This window comes from Ursus arctos, unplaced genomic scaffold (assembly GCF_023065955.2).
Source record: "Ursus arctos isolate Adak ecotype North America unplaced genomic scaffold, UrsArc2.0 scaffold_33, whole genome shotgun sequence".
Classification (NCBI taxonomy): Eukaryota; Metazoa; Chordata; class Mammalia; order Carnivora; family Ursidae; genus Ursus; species Ursus arctos.
The window spans coordinates 32795333-32808556 of NW_026623019.1; the positions used below are offsets into that span (position 1 = coordinate 32795333).

The 13224-nt window shown below is 43.0% G+C and overlaps 1 long non-coding RNA gene across 2 annotated transcripts in view; it reads right to left on the bottom strand.

The window, feature by feature from the left end:
* LOC130542365 (uncharacterized) overlaps window positions 1-9794 on the bottom strand; it is a 46517-nt gene extending 36723 nt beyond the window's left edge. For both annotated transcript variants that reach the window (XR_008956863.1, XR_008956864.1), the window contains exon 1: window positions 9666-9794. This is a non-coding gene — a long non-coding RNA (uncharacterized LOC130542365). The remainder of the gene's footprint in view (window positions 1-9665) is intronic.
* Window positions 9795-13224: the final 3430 nt, after the last annotated feature.

Sequence of the window (13224 nt, forward strand, 5' to 3'; positions counted from 1 at the left end):
AATTAGACTGCTTTCTTACACAATACAGACAAACACAAAACATTTTCAAGACCTCAATATGAGACCTGAGTCCATAAAAATCCTACAGGAGGGAAGACAGTAACTTCTTGACATGAACCATACCAACGTTTTTCTAGACTGTGTCCTGAGGCAAAGGAAATGAAAGCAAAAATAAACTATTGGGAATACAGCAAAATAAAAAGTTTCCACACAGCAGAAGAACAATGAAAACATAAAAATAATAAGACAACCTACTCAAAGGGAGATGATATTTGCAAAGATCATATGCAATAAAGGGATAGTGTCCAAAACATATACAACTGATACTACTCGACCCCCAAAAAAACAAATAATCCAGTTAAAAAATAGGCAGAAGACATGGACAGACATTTTTCCAAAGAAGAAATACAAATGGCCAACAGTCCCGTGAAAAGATGTTCACCATCACCCATCATCAGGAAAATGTAAATCCAAAGGACAATGAGGTAATACCTCAAACCTGTCAGAATGGCTAACATCAAAAGCACAACAAATAGCAGGTGTTGGGAGGATGTGGATAACAGGGAATCCTCGCGAACTGTGGGTGGGAATGCAAACTGTGGTGGCCACCGTGGAAAACAGTATGAAGGTTCCTCAAAAAATTAAATATAGAACTACCCTACGACCCAACAATCACACACTCGTATTTACCCAAAGAATAGGAAAACAGTAAGTAAAAAGGATACGTGAACCCCTATGTTTCTTGCACCATTTTTTACAATATCACAATATGGAAGCAACCCAAGTGTCTGTAGAAAAATTGACAAATGAGAGGATAGATGTGTGTATTCACACACACACACACACACACACACACACACACACAAACAATGGAGTATAATTCGGCTTGAAAAAGAATGAAACCTTGCCATTTGCAGCCACATGGATGGAGCTAGAGAGTATTATCCTAACTAAAATCAGTCAGTCAGAGAAAGACAAATCCCATACGATGTCACTCTAATGGGGAATTTAAAAAACAAACAAAAATAAGTAACTAAAAGAGAAAAAGGAGACACACCAAAATACAAACTCTTAACAATAGAGAACAAACCGACGGTTACCAGAGAGGAGGTGGATAGAGGGATGAGTGAAATAGATGAAGGGGATTAAGAGGACGCTTTTCCTGATGACCACTGAGTAATATAGAGAATTACTGAATCACTCTCTTGTACACCTGAAACGAATGTAACACTGTATGTTAGCTTTAGTGGAATTAAAATAAATTTTTAAAAAAGATTTTTCTTTCAGGAACCTCTTTGAAAAAGCTTTTCCTGTGCAATGTGCATAAGCCTTACTTGGGAGGATTCACTCTACAATAATTATTCACTCCATGCCTCAAATTCAGATTTCACTGAGTTCTTACTGTGGATCCCAGCCCACGGGAGCCATGGTCCTTTTCTGTCCAGGCTCAGCACCTATGCATTCAAGATTGGAAGTAGAGACACATGTCACTTCACAGTCCAGAAAGCTATTATTGTTTCTGTTTCAGTGTGAGAGAGTCACAGACTTTGGGACAGGTTTCAGAGCAGGTTTATTATGGATCCTGGATCTCTACTTCAATGTTCATTGCCTGGATCCATTTGGCTAATAGGTTCCCTGTGGAAGGGCTTGCTTCCAAGCACATACATGGAAGATGCAACGGTGGGTGTGCCTGGTGCGGGACAGGAAGAAGACCAAAAACAGACAAGGGTCCGACCCTCCCCTGATCCAGGAACTGCTACGGGAGAGGGTACGGGAGGTAGAATCCATGCGAAACTCCAAGGTCACCAGCTGAACACAGGAGGCACAGGTCAAGGGATCTGGAGATGCAGGGGTTGAAGGCTGCTCTGAGCTACCTCTGGGAGGAAGGGAGGGAATGAGAGGGAGACACTGCCTTCCCCTGGCCCATGCCAGCTGCCCACCCCTCCGACACGCATCAGTCTATGAGCTGACACAGCCTGGGCTCAGGATGGGCTGCCTCGGGTCCCTCAATCCTCAGTGGGACAGCTGGCCCCAGGGCTCAGGGACATGCTGAGGTAGATGAGAGGGAAAGCTGCCCCACCCAGATCATCCCCTCCTTGAGCAGACAGCCCTCAGAACTGCTAAAAAATACCCACTGACGGGGTTGAAAGACATGCCATGGATGAACTAAGGCATAGAGATATGTAAAATAACATTCATTTTTAAGTTCAGAGCTGTCATCTCAGGAAGTGGGGAGAGTATCCCCGAAGAAGACTGAGGGGAGGGCAGGCCATGCTGAAAAGGGAGACATGGCTCTCCTGATTGGGGACCTGCAGCCCCCTTCCAGGGCAGGGCATCATCCTCGCATCACACGAGATCCATGGAAGTGTTCCATCAGGGCCAGATGTTTGTCTCGAGAAGGCTACCCTGGCATCGGACTGCACAGGGCACCAGGGACGAGGGCCAGATGGAGGATGGACAATACCCCGGAGGCCATGGGATCTGGAGATGCAGGGGTTGAAGGCTGCTCTGAGCTTCCTCTGGGAGGAACGGAGGGAAGGAATGAGAGGGAAGTGCAAGAGCAGAGGCACATGACCTTGAAGATGATGATGAAAAGCAGGAGGTGGCAGAATGGAGCCGGCCCGAAAGTACCATGGCAGCAGTGCCCACAGCTACACTGACTGGGTGCCTTCTGTGGCAGGTGTGGCTGACTTCAGTGTGCACCAGACTAGTCCTGACCACAAGTCTAGGAAGTGTGCACCACTCCCGGCCTCCTCTCACCTTGCAGCTGCTAGGAATCATGGTCACAGACCCAGGTCAGGAAAATAAGATAATGGTTTCCTGTCTCATATCAAAATCAAAAGAACTCTTCAACTTTGGACACAACAAATTCTTGCAAGCCAGTTCTCTAAAGGCAAAGGAAATAAAAGCAAAAAATGAACTATTGGCTCTTCATCAGGATAAAAACCTTCTGCTCGGCAAAGAAAACGATCAACAAAACAAAAAGGCAACCTATGGATTCAAAGAAGATATCTGAAAATGATATTACAGATAAAGGGCTGGTATCCAAGATCTATAAAGAACTCCTCAAACTCGACACCCAAAAAATGGGCAGAAGACACAAAGAGATATGTCTCTAGAGAAGACGTACAAATGGCCAACAGACACAGAAAAAATGCTCCACATCACTTGCCATCAGGCAAATACAAATCAAAACGACAATGAGATACAATCTTACACCAGTTAGAATGGTTAAAATTAACAAGGCAGGGGGCACCTGGGTGGCACAGTGGTTAAGCACCTGCCTTCGCCTCAGGGAGTGATCCTGGCATTATGGGATCGAGCCCCACATCAGGCTCCTCCGCTATGAGCCTGCTTCTTCCTCTCGCACTCCCCCTGCTTGTGTTCCCTCTCTCGCTGGCTGTCTCTATCTCTGTGGAATAAATAAATAAAATCTTGAAAAAAAATTTACAAGACAGGAAATAAAAAAAGTCAGAGAGGATGTGGAGAAAGGGGAGCCCTCTTACACTACTCGTGAGAATTCAAGCTGGTACAGCCACTTTTGAAAACAATATGGAGGTTCCTCAAGACGTTAAACACAGAGCTATCCTACGACCCACCAAATGAACTACTGGGTATTTAACCCATAGACACAGTGTAATGAAAAGAAGGGGCACCTGTATCCCAATGTTCATAGCACCAATGTCCATAATAGCCAAACTGTGGAAGAAACCAAGATGTCCTTCAGCAGATGAATGGACAAAGAAGATGTGGTTCATCTATACAATGGAATATGACTCAGTCATCAGAAAGGATGAATACCCACCATTTTCACCAAGGTGGATGGACCAGGAGGGGATTATGCTAAGTGAAATTAAGTCAAGCAGAGAAAGACAATTATCATATGGTTTCACTCCTATGTGGAATGGAAGGAATAGCATGGAGGACATTAGAAGAAGGAAGGGAAAAGTGAAGGGGTGAATGAGAGAGGAAGATGAACCATGAGAGACTACTGACACTGGGAAAAAAACTGAAGGTTGCAGAAAGGGAGGGGAAGGGGAATGGGTTATCCTGGTGATGGGTATTAAGGAGGGCACATGTTGGGGCGCCTGGGTGGCACAGCAGTTAAGCGTCTGCCTTCGGCTCAGGGTGTGATCCCGCCATTATGGGATCGAGCCCCACAACAGGCTCCTCCGCTGTGAGCCTGCTTCTTCCTCTTCCACTCCCCCTGCTTGTGTTCCCTTTCTCGCTGGCTGTCTCTATATCTGTCGAATAAATAAATAAATTCTTTTAAAAAAAAGAAGGACACGTGTCATAATGAGCAGTAGGTATTATATGCAAACAATGAATCATGGAACACTACATCAAAAACAAATGAAGTACTGTAGGGTGACTAACATCATTTTAAAAAAAGAGAAAGATATGAAATCCATACAGGAAAACTGTCACTATTTGAAAATGACATGAAATCCCGAAAGATTCCATTAAAAAAAAAATACTGTTAGAATAAACAAATTCAAGAAAGCTGCAGCATATAAAGTCAATATAAAGACCTGTTGTCTTTTTTTTTTTCAGATTTTATTTATTTATTTGACAGGAAGAAAAAAAGCATGAGCAGGGGGAGTGTCAGAAAGAGGGAAAAGCAGACCCTCGCTAAGCGGGGAGCCCAACACAGGGCTCGATCCCAGAACTCTGGGATCATGACCTGAGCTGAAGGTAGACACTTCACCTATGGGGCCACCCAGATGACCCAACTTCTTGCATTTCTGTGTACTGATGACCCACTTTCGTACTGAGAAATTGAAAACGCAACGACATTTACAATTGTATAAAAAAATCTAGAAATAAAAGTAACCAAGAATGAGAAAGACATAGTACACTCAACACATGGCAGAAAAAAAATGAAAAATATGTGTGTCAAGGGGGGCAGGATGTATGGGTCAAAGATTTGGAAGGCAACACAAACAAATGGAAACATACGCCATGCTCCTTAACTGGAAGAGTTAATTATGTGAACATGTCCATCGTACCCAAAGCAATTGACAGATGTGATGAAATGCCTATCTGAATTCCAGTGGCATTATGCGAGGAAATAGAAAACAGTCCTCAAACTTGTATGGAATCACAAAAGACCCCAAATACCCAAAGCAAACTGGAGAAAGAAAGGTGCGGTCAACACACACCTGGATTTCAAGCTAGATTACAAAGCTGTTGTCATCATCGAGCCTTACATCGAAAACCGGGGATGTACTGTATGGTGACTAACATAATATAATAAAAAATCATTATTAATAAAAAAAAAAAACAAAGCTGTTGTCATCAAAACAGGATGGTACTGGCATAAACACAGACACCAGGTCAGTGGAACAAAACAGAAAGCTCAGAAACTTACCCACACGTAGATGATCCTAACTTACGACACAGCAGCAGAAGACATGCCATGAGGGAAGGACTGTGTCTTCAGTGAGCGGTAACAGGCAAACTGGACACTAAATGCAGAATAATATAACTGGGCCACTTTCTTCCACCACACACAAAATTTTTAATGGATGAATGATTTGAACATAAGACCTGAATCCATAAACCTCCAAGAAGACACAGGTACTAAGTCTCACGACATTGGTTTTGGCAAAGAGTCTTCAGATCGGACAACAAATGCAAAGGCAACAAAAGCAAAAATAAACAAGTGGAACAACATCAAACTGAAATCTTCCACACGGCAAAAGAAACCAGCAAAAACTTAAAAGGCCACTGACCCAATAAGAAAAATATATCTGCGAATCATATGTGTGAGAAGAGGCTAATATCCAAAATACACACAACACTCATACAAATAAAAAATATATATATACATAAAAAATGGTGGGATTATGTGAATAGATACTTTCCAAAGATGGCACACAGTTGCCAACAGACAGAAAAAGTTGTTCAACTTCACTAATCATCGTCAGGGAAACATCAGTGACACCAACAATCGGCTATCCTCTCACAACTGTTGGAACAGTAATTGTCCCAGAGACAGACACCAGGTGGGGTCAAGGGTGTGCAGACGAGGAGACACTGTGCACTGTTGGTGGGAAAGGAAATTGGTGCAGCCACTGTGACAAACGGTATGGAGGTTCCTGAAAAAATAAATACAACTACCCCATGACCCAGTAATGGCTCTACTGAGTATTGATTTGGAGAACACAAAAATGCTGCCTCAAAAAGACAGATGCACTCTCACGTTCACTGCAGCATTATTCTCAAGAACCAGACATGGAAACATAGACCTTGGTGGCCTTATGCCATGTAACTCAGACACAGAAAGACCAATACCAGATGCTCTCATGTATATTCCACGTGGAATAAACAAATACTGAACGCATAGGTACTGAGAGCAGATTGGTAGGTGCCAGATTTTGGGATGGTGTGGTAGAAAAGGGTGAAGGTGGTCAAAGTCTCAATGTTTGAGTGAGAAAATCTGACAGTCATGAAATGTTCTGTCCGGCATGGAGACTAAAACGAACCCTGCAGCATGGAGACTAAAACTAACCCTGCAGCATGGGGTATAGGTTTCCCTGCTCTTTGAAAGTACAGGGCTTCTGAGAAACCTTGCACAGCAGAAATGGTGTCAAGAAGGAATGACCATTAATTTACACGAACAATTAGACAGTGTGCTCAGACTCCAAAATTCCTTCTCTTTGGCTTTTCTTAGGCCTCAGGATACAAGTTTCTAACTGAGGCCCAGCATAAATGAAGATAAAGTACAACAGAGGCTCACAGACACAATTCAAAGTGCTAGTGGCTGGATGCGGAGAGCAGTTCCCAGCGAAGGAGCTGGTTGGGGTGCACACCGCCTCTGTCGTGCTTCTCCCCAAAACAGATGCTGAACACGATTCTCACTGTTCACCTTTTTTCATGAGAGGGAAATCCTCTTCAGGTCTCTTCCTCTTACTGAAGCTGGGTAATAACGTAGTTCTTCCAAGAAAGCCCAGTGTCTTTCTGTGAACGTTTAAAGAGTGGGGGATACTTGTACCTGAGCATTGCTGAGGGAGGAGATGTGAAAGGTTCTCCCAGACACAAACCTCAGCAGATCCACCGGGAAAGGCACCTTCCTCAGCATGCAGAACACGGACTACCTCGTATCCCCCGAGAAACCCTCTCCTTCCCCTAGATCAGGACAACCCACAACAGCTGGGATTTACCCCAATTCCTCTGTTCTCCTGCTCCTAATAGCTAACCCATCAGCAAATCCTGTGAGCTCCATCTTCAAAATGGACCCAGAATAGGTCTATCCACTCCACCCAAGGCCACTTGTCTGGTCCACAGTGCCTGAGTTCCTGGAAAAGCTTCATCATTGACCTGCCTTGCCATCTTCAACACTCTGTCATCTGTTCTCAACATTGTAGCCACGATGGCCCAGTGAAACAGGGTCTCAAGGGGTTATAGCCCTGGAATGGCTTTCTGTCACCCTCTGTCACCTTTCTGAACTCATGTCCTAAGCTGTCTCCTGTGGCCAAAGGGCCTTCTTGCTGCTCCTGGACATAACTGGAATTCTCCTGCCCCAGAACCTTTGCACATGCTTTGCCATCTGTTCAGAATGTTCTTGATGTGTTCTCACTCACCTTCAGAGAAGTCTGAATTGGAGTGACAGGGACAGAAGATGAGGCTGTGTGTGTTGGGTGAGGCTGGTGGCCCAGAAGAAGGTTCTCTGCCAGCTCTCCACCTGTGCCTCACTTGACGTCAGCCAGGAACTTGCACACAGCCCTCACCTGTCACAACTCTCACCCAGGAGACCAAAGCCACCCATGGAGCCCACCCTGCCCACACCCTGCTGCAGAATGCATTCAGCTCTCATCTGGGACCCCTGTCAACTTTACCCAGACCTGGAACTCCCCCGTCTCCTGCAAAGCTCCCGGATTCCTCCTCTTCTTCCAAAATCACACTGGCGCAAGGCTTTCATGAGAAAGCTATAACGCTAACTAATGAAAGGTTCACACCTACTTTCCCCTTCTGTTGCCTTTTTCTCCACCTTCTTTCCTACCTGTGCAAACTGTAACATATCAGTGGAACATGAACATGCTCTGAGACCTGAATCTTTCATTGCACCTCTCTGAGGACTCCTTATGTGATAAGAAACTAGTGTATCCTACAACAGGGTATTTTACAACTCTCATCTATAGAATAGTACAGCCCAATTCACTACAATTTTACCTCACTCTTCATGAAGCAGAACACTTTTTCCTTTCTTCTTTTACTTAAATTCCAGTTAGTTCACATGCCATGGAATATTCGCTTCAGGGGTAGGATTTAGTGATTCCTCATCTGCATACAGTACCCAGTGCTCATCACAAGTGCCCTCCTTAATACCCCTCACCCATTTAACTCTTCCCCCCACACCCTTGTCCTGCAGCAACACTCAGTTTGTTCTCCAAGGTTGAGTCTATTTCCTTGTTTGCCTCTCTCATCACCCCTCCACTCTGTTCATCTGTTTTTTTTCTGAAATTCCAGAACCGCGAGAGTATAGGATATTTGTCTTTCCTCACTGATTTTGCTTAGCTTAATACACACTAGATCCATGCACATCCTTGCAAATGGTAAAATTTCATTCTTTTTGAACCTGGGTCATTTTCCATTATATATATATATATATATCCCACATCTGCTTTATCCATTCATCAGTGCATGGACTTTGGGGTTCTCTCCATAGTTTGGCTACTGTGGACATTACCGCCATAAACATCATGGTGCATGGACCCCCTTCGAATCTGCATTTCTGTATCCTTTGGGTAAATACCTAGGAGAGCCATTGCTGGATCATGTGGTTGTTCAATGTTTAACACTTTTGAGGAACGACCACACTGTTTCCCAGACTGGCTGCACGACTTTGCATTCCCACCAACAAGATGGGAGGGTTCCCCTTTAAGCAGAACATTATCTGCCTGCAATTTCATAAGAGGAAACATAACCTCTGTGAGATGCACCCAGGGTCAGGCACGCAGTTGCAGACTTCACTCCAAGGCTCCAGACGCCAAGCCCCTTGAAGCCACCAGCATGCCACTATCCAAAAGAGTTTCCAGACTCTCCTTCTGACTCCACCACCAAAGAAACTACAGAGTGAATATGGCATCTCAAAATATCGAGATAATACATTTAGTAAAACTAGAAAGTCAAGCTCAACTTTTAAACAGGAACAGGCCGCTTTGGATAATTTTGAATTTTCCCTCCACCCTAATTTTAACTCTTCTGATGAATAAACTAATCAATGATGAAACATCACCTTTGTCAAATGACATCATCCAAGTCTGTATCAGATGAAAAAAGCCACCTAACTCTAGATGCTGGCCACTCCACCATATCTTAGGCCCAATTGAATAAACACTGTTAGATGAAGGAACAAATTAGATGTTACAAACAGGCACAGAGTGAATCTCACCTTCCCTTTCTAATAAAAGAGGGTTCCTAGGAAACAGATGGTCAAAATACATTTGTAAGCAATAAATGGACAGAGAAATTGTGATCCCCTGCAAAGTTCTACCAGCAGGGAAACTAAGTAATTCTTGCACCAAACCCAGAATGCTGACAGCTACTTCAATTTTACTTTGTGGCTCAACTAGAGAAAAGAGAAAAGCCCAGGAGGTTTTGGGATAATGAGAAGTTTTACCTCCAGCCCTGACATAGATAGGACATTTTGCCAAACATACCTGTGCTTTCTCTGAACACTGGCGTCCTGTGACAATCTGCCTCGGTGACTCCAATGCTGACATTCAAAACCTCGGGTGTCTTGGAGCCAGAGCAGAGAAGTGCTGTCAGCTGTGGAGAAGTAGGCACCGCTGACCTAAAGCCTGCAAATCTGCTTTGGTTTCTGGGCGAAGGGGCAACACATACTTGTTGTTTACCAGTAATTATCTTCATTCTCAATAGACCAATGACCTTGCCTTTTCTGGAAAGCAGACTTATTCTTCTAAAGAAACCCTCAATTCGTCTATTCCCAAAGCAACTAGAGTGGAACATTTATTTCTCACTTAAATAGAAAACACTGTTATTGTCGACACTGTGTGAATGAACTTTTAAAAACATTTTAGAGAGAAAGGAAGAGACCTTTATTCAAACCGAAGTGAGGACAGCTGCCTGGGAGACACAATCTTCACCAAGAAGGGAGTGCTCCGGGGAAGGAACATTTGGGGCAGGGTTATATATTTTGTTCTGTTTTTTTTTTTTTACGTACAGAGTTACACACCACAATGAGGATCTTCTTAGATTCCAGAAAGTGACAGACTCTTTCTTATGTTTTAGTATGTACATGTCAGTATGACTTTAATCGTATGGGAGCCGAAGAGGTTCTTTATTTTTTCTTATATTTATGTTGGCATTTTTTGGTTATTGTTTTCTTCTTGAAGCAGATGTACAACATGTTTTTGGGGCAGAAATAGGACCCATGCTTTGAGGTTTTGCCCAATCATTTTGAGCCAGGTAAAATGTTAAAGGATAGCTTCCCTGGGAGCCCAGGATCAGGACCCACAGATGATATAAGATAAAATTTACTTTTATCATTATAATTACTCCTAAATGGAGGAATTTGAGACAAAAACACCTTTCACAAGTGTACCAAGGAATCAAAATGATACCCACTGAAGGCTGCCTTCTCCATGGTCAGCACAGGTAACAGAAGTGTTCAGAGTCTCTGGACTCCTGCCCTTTTCCTGCCCAAATCTCTGAAGCACACAGACCACTTAAAATCAGAATTGTAGAACTGCTAGACACCTTAGATATGTCTGGCACCATTCCCTTGGACTGCAGAATAAAACACAGTAGCTCGTTGTCACAAACTAATTTCAACATGAAGTGCCCCCTGGATGCACTAAGTTCTTTCTCTGCAAATGTTGACTATGTAAGTCACAGTCATACCATAAACACTACGATGGCTGAGAAGTCATCGTAGGTAAGGGAATATTTTAGCCATGTTTATAAGCATTGGCTCACGTTGTAGAAGAGGCTGAGCTGAGTGTTTTTAAATACTATTTCAGACCTGTTTTCCAGCACCCTCTGAACATACCAGAGCCTGAATCGACTAAAAAAGATAGTTGGTTTCAGTAACTTTAATACCAGGAAAATATTATACTGTCTATATTCCTTAGGATCTTTGAGTATCTTACCCAGAGGTCCTCCACTGAGATAATGATCTTAATGATCACCATGGGCAGAGGTGAAAAGGCCCACTGAATTCGTTCCAGTTGTCCACATGACAAGAAAATCCTGATACTTGATAGGTTTCCAGATTGAGAAGACCAGAGATAAGAAGAAGATAGTACCCTGTATGGAACAACAAGGGATTTGGAGTCAATTTGGGGATCCCACTTAGGTTTCTGACACTAAAATCCTCTGTGACTCATATCATCTGAGTCTCTTTCTAACCACCTGAAAATGTGCCTAAAAATATCTACACCCTACTTAAGAAGTTTAAGAGGCAGAATGCTACAAAGAGCCAGTATGATGTCTCTCAGGAACAGGTCCTCAGGAACACATAATTGCTATTGGGTCTATTTTTTTTCCAGAAGAAAGAACACATGTTGAATCCATATTCCTAATAGATGACTCACCAGATAATTTTCAAACCTGAAGGAAGGCCAAGAAGTCGCTCTTGTGTCATATTTCACTCAGAAATCATGTTGTTGGACTGGTGAGGACGATACGATAGCAACATCATCACTAAGAGTGGGGAGCTTCTAATTTCCATCGGACATGTTGACCCCCTTAGCTCAGAGCCACCAGAAAGGGCAGCTGGGGAGGGGGCACCGCCATCACTATGAGTGGGGAGCTTCCCATTTCCATATGGCCATGATGACCCCCTTAGCTCAGGGCCACCAGAAAGGAAAGCTGAGGGGGACCACAGGCCAAGCCTGCCAGGTGTGGCTGGGGCAGGCAGAACTCTGACTTAATGCTCAACACCTGTCTAGGATATTATAATGCTCTTCACAAAGAAAGTGCCATTGTGTGTGAGCCCTCATAGAAAAGGTTCAGAATTTCCATTGAGATTCCCTCTCTGACCTTTAGGATATGTAGCAAAGTTCTATTTAATTTTTAAAAATTGAAGGACTTCCTGGTTTTCTTTTCGTTATGACTGTGGCTCAATTCCCCTGTGGTCTAAGAATAGAATCTAGTTAATTTCAGGGTTTAACATTTGTAGACTTGATTCGTGGCCCCACCTATCATCTATTTGGGTAAAGAGTCTATGACCACTTGAAAATAATGAAATCTGCACTTATTATGGAATGTTCCCTATATGTCAATTAGGTCACATTTTTACCAATGTTTTGTCTGCTTTTTCTGTCAGATATTGAGAAAGGTATATTAAAATCTTCAAACAATGCTGCTCTATTCAAAGTGGCATTGGAGAATCTACCAGTGTTAGAAGGCAAGAGAAACAGAAAGTATAAGAATAGAGGGGATAATTGTGACTATTCACAGATAATACGATTGTGTACATAGAAAATCCAAACCAGTCTATAAATACCCTATTAGAATTAAAAATGCAATTTATAAATTTGAGATGGATTGTAGCTTCCCATTGGACAGTTTCTGAAAGAAAACGTAGAACCTGTCAATCTTGGGGTAGGACATAGGGTGCACTAACCATTTAAAAGAATTCAGTGGGACTTCATAAAAATGTGACATTTCTCCTTATCTTATGACCATAAGAAAATGAAAAAGTGAACCGCAGGCTGGGAAGTAAAGATTTGCAATACACACACTGACAAAGACTTGTCAGTAAAGAATTCCTGCTCATCAACCATAGAAAGTCTATTTATAAACGAATACTTCACAAAAGATTGACTGATGGCCAATAAGAACAGGAAAGGATGCTCTACAGTATTATATTCAGGAACAGCAAGGCCTTTCCTAAAATGAAAACATACACACAAACCAGTATTCCCTAGGTGGATGACATCCTTATTTCTGAGGACAGCTTGAAGAACAGACTAGCATCAAAGTAAAGTGATGGAATTCCTGACTTAGAGGATGGACAATTGACCTCAAACTACAGTACAATTTCTAGGCATCATTCCGTCCTCTGAAGGCAGACAACTACCACACCCCTCCCTACACCACAGAGGTTGCTTCCCAACCCCTACCATAAAAGAAGAAAATGAGAAACAGATAGGACTAGTAGGAAATAGCAAAAATCACATGTGGGGAATATACTGAAATACACTGATCACATAACTTTTGTAAGGAAGTGTAGGGAACTGACAAGGACAGAGA